The following is an 11,245-nucleotide window of genomic DNA, read 5'->3' on the forward strand; positions in this document are numbered from 1 at the left end:
GAGGTGTGAGAAGGAGGAAGGGGATCTACTTTCTGGATGAACCTTCCTTCCTCCTTGCCGAGAAATAGTTTAGGCCCCTGTGCCTGCTGGGCCTCAGACCTTCTCAGAGCCCAGGGCCCACTGTAGTTCCTGCAAGCTGCCTGGGAATTCCAGGGAGGCTGACGGGCTGCCTGTCTTATTCCCAGTCTGCTGCAACCCCTTTCCTAAACTTGGGTGGCTGAAAACAACAGAAATTCATCCTCTCACAGTTCTGGAGGCCAGAGTCTGAATGCAGGTGTTGGCAGGGCTGTGCTGACTTTGAAGTTTCTAGGGCAGAATCCTTCCTGGCCTTTTCCAGTTTTGGGTGGTGGCCAGCAACGCTTGGCATTCCTTGGCTTCAGATGCATCGTTCCAGCTGCACACAGCTGTCTTCCCTCTGTGTCTCTTCTTTTCTTCTTATAAGGACACCAGTCATGTGGTGTGAAGGGTCCACCTTACTCCAGTATGTCGCCAAGTTAATTCGTTACATCTGCAACCACCCTATTTCCTAATGTCACATTCTGAGGTTCCTGATTGGAGGGATGGGTTGCCCCTCCACACCTGTGGGTGTTTCTATTCAGGTGGAACGAGAGACTTGGAAAAGAAAGAGACACAGACAAAGTATAGAGAAAGAAAATAGGGCCCAGGGGACAGGCGTTCAGCATACGGAGGACCCCTGCCGGCACCAGCCTCTGAGTTCCCTTAGTATTTATTGATCATTATCAGGCATTTCCCAGAGAGGTGGATTTGGCAGGACAATAGGGTAATAGCAGAGAGAAGGTCAGTAAGAAAACACGTGAACAAAGGTCTCTACATCTTAAACAAGGTAAAGAATTAAGTGCTGTGCTTTTGATGTGCATACACATAAACATCTTAATCCATTAAAGAGCAGTACTGCTGACAGCATGTCCCACCTCCAGCCGTAAGGTGGTTTTCCCTTATCCCAGTAGATGGACTATACAATCGGGCTTGACACCGAGATATTCCATTGCCCAGGGACAAGCAGGAGACAGATGTCTTCCTCTTATGTCAACTGCAAAGAGGCTTTCCTCTTTCACTAATCCTCCTCAGCACAGAACCCTTACGGTTGTCAGGCTGGGGGATGGTCAGGTCTTTACCTTCCCACGAGGCCACATCTCAGGCTATCCCAAGGGGAGAAACCTTGGACAATACCTGGCTTTCCCAGGCAGAGGTCCCTGTGGCCTTCTGCAGTGTTTTGCATCTCTGAGTCCTTGAGATTAGGGAGTGGTGATGACACTTAACAAGCATGCTGCCTTCAAGCATTTGTTTAACAAAGCACACCCTGCACGGCCCTTTATCCATTTAACCCTGAGTTGACACAGCACATGTCTCAGGGAGCACAGGGTTGTGGGTAGGGTTACAGATTAACAGCATCTCAAGGCAGAAGAATTATTCTTAGTACAGGACAAAATGGAATCTCTTATGTCTACTTTCTACACAGACACAGTAACAATCTGATCTCTCTTTCTTTTCCCCACACTGATGAACGTGAATTTGAAGGGACGCCATTCAACCCACAGCAGAGCCCCACCATCACCTCTCTGCACAGGACACCCTGCCTGTCTTTCCTCTCTAGCACCAAGACAGAGCCAAGAGTGATTTCTTGAAATGAAACTGCATCCACTCATCCCAATAAGGCATGGCCTCAATTAGTGGGAGAGGAGCAAATGATAGCCTCCCTCAAGATGGGCATCCACCCATCCAGGGGACTGTCACCCTGATTTTTTTTCCTGGTTTATAAAGGTGCTTCAGGACTTCTTGGCTCCTGGCCAACACCTTAGTGCTTCCTGAAGGGGAAACAGCCCTCCAAACCATTCAGTGGGCCATCCCAGACTGAGGTTTCTGACCCAGACATTGAAACAGGAGGAGTTCCGTTATCCCCCTTGCAGGGCATGTGACAGGGACATGGCTCGCTTCTCAGTACCCTGCTGCTCAAACCCCTAGAGGGAGCGTGCAGACAGGCAGTTCGTTGGGAGCGTTTCTGGGCTCCAACCCCACAGCAGCGTGTGGAATTGGGTGTTTACAGCTCCTGAAGCCCCAGTGGGCAGGTGTTACAGTGGTCTCCTTCAGTTTTGCCATCTGCAGGTGGCTTGTGTTAATTAGCTCAATTAGGCCCTCTGCCTTATCACAAAGACAGGGCTTTCTGTATCCCGGGTTCTTTCCCTAGTGTACTTGAAAAATCAGATAGCACGTGGACTTGGAGAATGAACGCAAGATTTTATTGAGTGGAGGAGGTGGCTCTCAGATGGATGGGGAGCCAGAAGGGGGATGGAGTGGGAAGGTGGTCTTCCCCTAGAGTCGGGCTGCCCAGCAGCCAGACTCTCCTCCGACCGTCCCTGACTGAATTCCACATCCCCCTGCTTTCAAAAGCCTGCCAGCATCTGCTGATGTCTGTCGGTGTGCTCTTCTGCTTCTCTGCTCCTCTTGACGTCCAGCCACTTGTGTCTGTGCCCACTAGGGTTTTGGGTTTTTTATGGGCACAGGATGGGAGTCATAGCAGGCCAGAGTAGTCGTGGAAAATGCAACATTTGGACATGAAAACAGGAGTGCCTCTTCTCACTAAGGTCCAAGGGCACAAGCCCGAGGGTGGAGCCCTTGCCAGGGAACCCACCCTTCTCTACTCAGCACTCCCGTACTCCCTTCCATATCAACATGAAAGCTGACATTGGCTCCTGTGCCCCACCTCTGGGTCTGGTTTGGTGACCTCTGCACAAGAGCTGCTAGGGAGGCCCTATCCCACATGTTTTTAACTCAACAGCCCTTCCCCAGGGGAACCAACATCCTCCTGTCCCCAAACCCAAGGAGGAGTGGTGGGTTCCTGGGCCTCTTGTAACCCGACTGAATATTTTCCAGGTTACCTAACCAAACTCCTGCAAAACCACACCACCTATGCCGGTGATGGGGACTATTTGAATCTACAGTGCCCTCGGCATTCTACGATAAGTGTTTAATCGGCATTTTATGGGCAAGATTATCAAGTGTGTAGTTCCCAGAAGCCTGCCTCCCAGAGGGAAGACAGCTTAACCTGTGTGGCACCCACCACCTTCCAGGTATTGCCTTTTATAGACACATTAAGATGATACAGTTTCAACAGACATTCTTTCTCTCTCTCTGGGTATAAATATATTTGTGATTATATAGTTCAAGCAAAACTGTTCCATGAAAAATCCCAACTTATACAGATTTCCAGTTTTGCAGGCGAGCTATTATTTGCTTCTCAAAGGATTTGTTACCCAACAAAACTAAATAGAATTCCTATCTATTGTGGAACCCCCTTTGTACACTTCAATATGAATTTATTTGTAGGTTTACTCCTTACTTCAGTATAGCAAAGTACAACCAGGATAGATTCCAACCTCCAGGCCCATATCTCCCATAAATACTCCTGTAGAAAGGGAAGGTGGGTTCCTTAATGGAAACCACAAGTATCTCTTTGAGGCAGACATCTGAACTCATGACCAACTTCTTAGAAAATGTACTCAAAAGGCCAGGCGCTGTGGCTCATGCTTGTAATCCCAGCACTTTGGGAGGCCAAGGCTGGTGGATGACGAGGTCAGGAGATAGAGATCATCCTGGATAACAGGGTGAAAATCTGTCTCTACTGAAAATACAAAAAATTAGCCAGGTGTGGTGGTGGGTGCCTGTAGTCCCAGCTACTCCAGAGGCTGAGGCAGGAGAATGGCATGAACCCGGGAGGCGGAGCTTGCAGTGAGCCGAGATCGTGCCATTGCACTCCAGCCTGGGCTACAGAGTGAGACTCCGTCTCAAAAAAAACACAAAAAACAAAAAAATCAAATCATTACTAAACATTTTTACTAATTAAATGGTTTTGGAGTACATTCTTTAAAAAAAAACAATTAACTATGTTTTCTTCAACAGTGCACACAAAATGCCAACCTTGTATGACATTGCAAAGAAAGATTTTACCATGATAAGCAGATTAAGCAAACAAACAAACTTTTCCTTGAATTCTTTGGGAACAAAGTACAACCTGGTCCAAATCATCCTAACCTAGAATGCACCATCAGCTTGACAGTCAGTTGTTCCTGGATTTACCAGATTTGGGGCAGACTTTTCATGCTTCTCTAAAGAGGGATTCTTAACTGACACCATGCCTTGTTTTTGCCCTTTTCCTAGTAAAGGAAATGATTTGATTTGGTATCATATCATCTTTCTTGCTTTTATTATTATTATTATTATTATTATTATTATTATTATTATTATTATACTTTAGGCTCTATGGTACATGTGCGCAACATGCAGGTAAGTTACATATGTATACATGTGCCATGCTGGTGCGCTGCACCCACCAACTCGTCATCTAGCATTAGGTATATCTCCCAATGCTATCCCTCCCCCCTCCCCACACCCCACAACAGTCCCCGAAGTGTGATGTTCCCCTTCCTGTGTCCATGTGTTCTCATTGTTCAATTCTCATCTATGAGTGAGAATATGCGGTGTTTGGTTTTTTGTTCTTGCGATAGTTTACTGAGAATGATGATTTCCAATTTCATCCATGTCCCTACAAAGGACGTGAACTCATCATTTTTTATGGCTGCATAGTATTCCATGGTGTATATGTGCCACATTTTCTTAATCCAGTCTATCATTGTTGGACATTTGGGTTGGTTCCAAGTCTTTGCTATTGTGAATAATGCCGCAATAAACATACATGTGCATGTGTCTTTATAGCAGCATGATTTATAGTCCTTTGGGTATATACCCAGTAATGGGATGGCTGGGTCAAATGGAATTTCTAGTTCTAGATCCCTGAGGAATCGCCACACTGACTTCCACAAGGGTTGAACTAGTTTACAGTCCCACCAACAGTGTAAAAGTGTTCCTATTTCTCCACATCCTCTCCAGCACCTGTTGTTTCCTGACTTTTTAATGATTGCCATTCTAACTGGTGTGAGATGGTATCTCATTGTGGTTTTGATTTGCATTTCTCTGATGGCCAGTGATGGTGAGCATTTTTTCATGTGTTTTTTGGCTGCATAAATGTCTTCTTTTGAGAAGTGTCTGTTCATGTCCTTTGCCCACTTTTTGATGGGGTTGTTTGTTTTTTTCTTGTAAATTTGTTGGAGTTCATTGTAGATTCTGGATATTAGCCCTTTGTCAGATGAGTAGGTTGCAAAAATTTTCTCCCATTTTGTAGGTTGCCTGTTCACTCTGATGGTAGTTTCTTTTGCTGTGCAGAAGCTCTTTAGTTTAATTAGATCCCATTTGTCAATTTTGGCTTTTGTTGCCATTGCTTTTGGAGTTTTAGACATGAAGTCCTTGCCCATGCCTATGTCCTGAATGGTATTGCCTAGGTTTTCTTCTAGGGTTTTTATGGTTTTAGGTCTAACATTTAAGTCTTTAATCCATCTTGAATTAATTTTTGTATAAGGTGTAAGGAAGGGATCCAGTTTCAGCTTTCTACATATGGCTAGCCAGTTTTCCCAGCACCATTTATTAAATAGGGAATCCTTTCCCCATTTCTTGTTTTTGTCAGGTTTGTCAAAGATCAGATAGTTGTAGATATGTGGCGTTTTTTCTGAGGGCTCTGTTCTGTTCCATTGATCTATATCTCTGTTTTGGTACCAGTACCATGCTGTTTTGGTTACTGTAGCCTTGTAGTATAGTTTGAAGTCAGGTAGCGTGATGCCTCCAGCTTTGTTCTTTTGGCTTAGGATTGACTTGGCGATGCGGGCTCTTTTTTGGTTCCATATGAACTTTAAAGTAGTTTTTTCCAATTCTGTGAAGAAAGTCATTGGTAACTTGATGGGGATGGCATTGAATCTGTAAATTACCTTGGGAAGGATGGCCATTTTCATGATATTGATTCTTCCTACCCATGAGCATGGAATGTTCTTCCATTTGTTTGTATCCTCTTTTATTTCCTTGAGCAGTGGTTTGTAGTTCTCCTTGAAGAGGTCCTTCACATCCCTTGTAAGTTGGATTCCTAGGTATTTTATTCTCTTTGAAGCAATTGTGAATGGGAGTTCACTCATGATTTGGCTCTCTGTTTGTCTGTTATTGATGTATAAGAATGCTTGTGATTTTTGTACATTGATTTTGTATCCTGAGACTTTGCTGAAGTTGCTTATCAGCTCAAGGAGATTTTGGGCTGAGACAATGGGGTTTTCTAGATATACTATCATGTCATCTGCAAACAGGGACAATTTGACTTCCTCTTTTCCTAATTGAATACCCTTGATTTCCTTCTCTTGCCTAATTGCCCTGGCCAGAACTTCCAACACTATGTTGAATAGAAGTGGTGAGAGAGGGCATCCCTGTCTTGTGCCAGTTTTCAAAGGGAATGCTTCCAGTTTTTGCCCATTCAGTATGATATTGGCTGTGGGTTTGTCATAAATAGCTCTTATTATTTTGAGATACGTCCCATCAATACCTAATTTATTGAGAGTTTTTAGCATGAAGGGTTGTTGAATTTTGTCAAAGGCCTTTTCTGCATCTATTGAGATAATCATGTGGTTTTTGACTTTGGTTCTGTTTATATGCTGGATTACATTTATTGATTTGCGTATATTGAACCAGCCTTGCATCCCAGGGATGAAGCCCACTTTATCATGGTGGATAAGCTTTTTGATGTGCTGCTGGATTCTGTTTGCCAGTATTTTATTGAGGATTTTTGCATCAATGTTCATCAAGGATATTGGTCTAAAATTCTCTTTATTTGTTGTGTCTCTGCCAGGCTTTGGTATCAGGATGATGCTGGCCTCATAAAATGAGTTAGGGAGGATTCCCTCTTTTTCTATTGATTGGAATAGTTTCAGAAGGAATGGTACCAGCTCCTCCTTGTACCTCTGGTAGAATTCGGCTGTGAACCCATCTGGTCCTGGACTTTTTTTGGTTGGTAAGCTATTGATTATTGCCACAATTTCAGATCCTGTTATTGGTCTATTCAGAGATTCAACTTCTTCCTGGTTTAGTCTTGGGAGGGTGTATGTGTTGAGGAATTTATCCATTTCTTCCAGATTTTCTAGTTTATTTGCATAGAGGTGTTTGTATTATTCTCTGATGGTAGTTTGTATTTCTGTGGGATCAGTGGTGATATCCCCTTTATCATTTTTTATTGCATCTATTTGATTCTTCTCTCTTTTTTTCTTTATTAATCTTGCTAGTGGTCTATCAATTTTGTTGATCCTCTCAAAAAACCAGCTCCTGGATTCATTTATTTTTTGAAGGGTTTTTTGTGTCTCTATTTCCTTCAGTTCTGCTCTGATTTTAGTTATTTCTTGCCTTCTGCTAGCTTTTGAATGTGTTTGCTCTTGCTTTTCTAGTTCTTTTAATTGTGATGTTAGGGTGTCAATTTTGGATCTTTCCTGCTTTCTCTTGTGGGCATTTAGTGCTATAAATTTCCCTCTACACACTGCTTTGAATGCATCCCAGAGATTCTGGTATGTTGTGTCTTGGTTCTCGTTGGTTTCAAAGAACATCTTTATTTCTGCCTTCATTTCGTTATGTACCCAGTAGTCATTCAGGAGCAGGTTGTTCAGTTTCCACGTAGTTGAGCGGTTTTGAGTGAGATTCTTAATCCTGAGTTCTAGCTTGATTGCACTGTGATCTGAGAGATAGTTTGTTATAATTTCTGTTCTTTTACATTTATTGAGGAGAGCTTTACTTCCAAGTATATGGTCAATTTTGGAATAGGTGTGGTGTGGTGCTGAAAAAAATGTATATTCTGTTGATTTGGGGTGGAGAGTTCTGTAGATGTCTATTAGGTCTGCTTGGTGCAGAGCTGAGTTCAATTCCTGGGTATCCTTGTTGATTTTCTGTCTCGTTGATCTGTCTAATGTTGACAGTGGGGTGTTAAAGTCTCCCATTATTAATGTTTGGGAGTCTAAGTCTCTTTGTAGGTCACTCAGGACTTGCTTTATGAATCTGAGTGCTCCTGTATTGGGTGCATATATATTTAGGATAGTTAGCTCTTCTTGTTGAATTAATCCCTTTACCATTATGTAATGGCCTTCTTTGTCTCTTTTGATCTTTGTTGGTTTAAAGTCTGTTTTATCAGAGACTAGGATTGCAACCCCTGCCTTTTTTTGTTTTCCATTTGCTTGGTAGATCTTCCTCCATCCTTTTATTTTGAGCCTATGTGTGTCTCTGCACGTGAGATGGGTTTACTGAATACAGCACACTGATGGGTCTTGAGTCTTTATCCAATTTGCCAGTCTGTGTCTTTTAATTGGAGCATTTAGTCCATTTACATTTAAAGTTAATATTGTTTTGTGTGAATCTGATCTAGTCATTAGGACGTTAGCTGGTTATTTTGCTCGTTAGTTGATGCAGTCCCTTCCTAGTCTCGCTGGTCTTTACAATTCGGTATGATTTTGCAGTGGCTGGTACCGGTTGTGCCTTTCCATGTTTAGCGCTTCCTTCAGGAGCTCTTTTAGGGCAGGCCTGGTGGTGACAAAATCTCTTAGCATTTGCTTGTCTGTAAAGTATTTTATTTCTCCTTCACTTATGAAGCTTAGTTTGGCAGGATATGAAATTCTGGGTTGAAAACTCTTTTCTTTAAGAATGTTGAATATTGGCCCCCACTCTCTTCTGGCTTGTAGGGTTTCTGCCGAGAGATCCGCTGTTAGTCTGATGGGCTTCCCTTTGATGGTAACCCGACCTTTCTCTCTGGCTGCCCTTAACATTTTTTCCTTTATTTCAACTTTGGTGAATCTGACAATTATGTGTCTTGGAGTTGCTCTTCTCGAGGAGTATCTCTGTGGCGTTCTCTGTATTTCCTGAATCTGAATGTTGGCCTGTCTTGCTAGATTGGGGAAGTTCTCCTGGATAATATCCTGCAGAGTGTTTTCCAACTTGTTTCCATTCTCCCCGTCACTTTCAGGTACACCAATCAGAGGTAGATTTGGTCTTTTCACATAGTCCCACATTTCTTGGAGGTTTTGCTCATTTCTTTTTATTCTTTTTTCTTTAAACTTCCCTTCTCGCTTCATTTCATTCATTTCATCTTCCAGGGCTGATACCCTTTCTTCCATTTGATCGCATCGGCTCCTGAGGCTTCTGCATTCTTCACGTAGTTCTCGAGCCTTGGTTTTCAGCTCCATCAGCTCCTTTAAGCACTTCTCTGTATTGGTTATTCTAGTTATACATTCTTCTAAATTTTTTTCAAAGTTTTCAACTTCTTTGCCTTTGGTTTGAATATCCTCCCGTAGCTCTGAGTAATTTGATCGTCTGAAGCCTTCTTCTCTCAGCTCGTCAAAGTCATTCTCCGTCCAGCTTTGTTCCGTTGCTGGTGAGGAACTGCGTTCCTTTGGAGGAGGAGAGGTGCTCTGCATTTTAGAGTTTCCAGTTTTTCTGCTCTGTTTTTTCCCCATCTTTGTGGTTTTATCTACTTTTGGTCTTTGATGATGGTGATGTACAGATGGGTTTTTGGTGTGGATGTCCTTTCTGTTAGTTTTCCTTCTAACAGACAGGACCCTCAGCTGCAGGTCTGTTGGAGTACCTGGCCGGCCGTGTGAGGTGTCAGTCTGCCCCTGCTGGGGGGTGCCTCCCAGTTAGGCTGCTCGGGGGTCAGGGGTCAGGGACCCACTTGAGGAGGCAGTCAGCCCGTTCTCAGATCTCCAGCTGCGTGCTGGGAGAACCACTGCTCTCCTCAAAGCTGTCAGACAGGGACATTTAAGTCTGCAGAGGTTACTGCTGTCTTTTTGTTTGTCTGTGCCCTGCCCCCAGAGGTGGAGCCTACAGAGGCAGGCAGGCCTCCTTGAGCTGTGGTGGGCTCCACCCAGTTCAAGCTTCTAGGCTGCTTTGTTTACCTAAGCGAGCCTGGGCAATGGCGGGCGCCCCTCCCCCAGCCTCGCTGCCGACTTGCTGTTTGGTCTCTGACTGCTGTGCTAGCAATCAGCGAGACTCCGTGGGCGTAGGACCCTCTGAGCCAGGTGCGGGCTATACTCTCCTGGGGCACCGTTTCCTAAGCCCGTCGGAAAAACATAGTATTCGGGTGGGAGTGGCCCGACTTTCCAGGTGCCGTCTGTCACCCCTGGAAAGGGAACTCCCTGAGCCCTTGCGCTTCCCGAGTGAGGCAATGCCTCGCCCCTGCTTCGGCTGGCGCACGGTGCACTCACCCACTGACCTGCGCCCACTGTCTGGCACTCCCTAGTGAGATGAACACGGTACCTCAGATGGAAATGCAGAAATCACCCGTCTTCTGCGTCGCTCGCGCTGGGAGCTGTAGACCGGACCTGTTCCTATTCGGCCATCTTGGCTCCTCTCCGCTTTTTTTTTTTTTTTTAATTAGAGACGAGGCCTTGCTATATTTCCCAGATTGGTCTCCAACTTCCGGGCTCCAGCGATCCTCCTGCCTCAGCTTCCCTCCCAAAATGCTGGGATTACGGGTGTGAGCCACTGTGCCTGGCCTCTTTCTTGCCTTTTAAACAAATAAATGTAAGCTGGGCATGGTGTGCATTCATATATTCCCAGGTACTTGAACAGCTGAGGTGAGAGGATCCCTTGAGACTAGGTTTGAGCCCAAGAGTTCAAGGATGCAGTGAACTATGATTGCACCACTGCACTCTAGCCTGGGTAACAGAGTGAATCCCTGTCTCTAAAAAACTAAACTAATACCAGGCACGGTGGCTCACAGCTGTAATCTCAGCACTTTCGGAGGCTGAGGCGGGTGGATCACGAGGTCAGGAGATCGAGACCATCCTGGCTAACATGGTGAAACCCCGTCTCTACTAAAAATACAAAAAAATTAACCGTGTGTTGTGGCCCATGCCTGTAATCCCAGCTACTCGGGAGGCTGAGGCAGAAGAATTGCTTGAACACGGGAGGCGGAGGTTGCGGTGAGCCGAGATCGTGCCATTGCACTCCAGCCTGTGCAACAAGAGTGAAACTCCATCTCAAAAAAAACAAAAAACAAAAAACAAAACAAAACAAAAAAACTAAGCTAAACTAACATACTAAATAATTCATACACACAAGGGGATGCCAGTTGAGGGGCTGGAGGTGAGGTTTAACTGGGCTCTCTCCAGAGAGAGAAAGAAGCTTAATGCTTCTTTCAAGTAATTTCTGGTCTGTCTTTACCTATGTGAATCCCAAGCCAACATTTGAGAAAAGGCTTCCTGCAGTGAAGGAATATGTGACCTTACATGGTGAGCGAGAGAAACTTCCTTTCTAGCCAGGCCCTTCCTGGGACCTAACTCCATGCATCTGCCTCCTTAACGCCAGCACCTCTCGTCCATTTACC

This window comes from Pongo abelii, chromosome 7, assembly GCF_028885655.2.
Source record: "Pongo abelii isolate AG06213 chromosome 7, NHGRI_mPonAbe1-v2.0_pri, whole genome shotgun sequence".
In the NCBI taxonomy this organism is placed as follows: Eukaryota; Metazoa; Chordata; class Mammalia; order Primates; family Hominidae; genus Pongo; species Pongo abelii.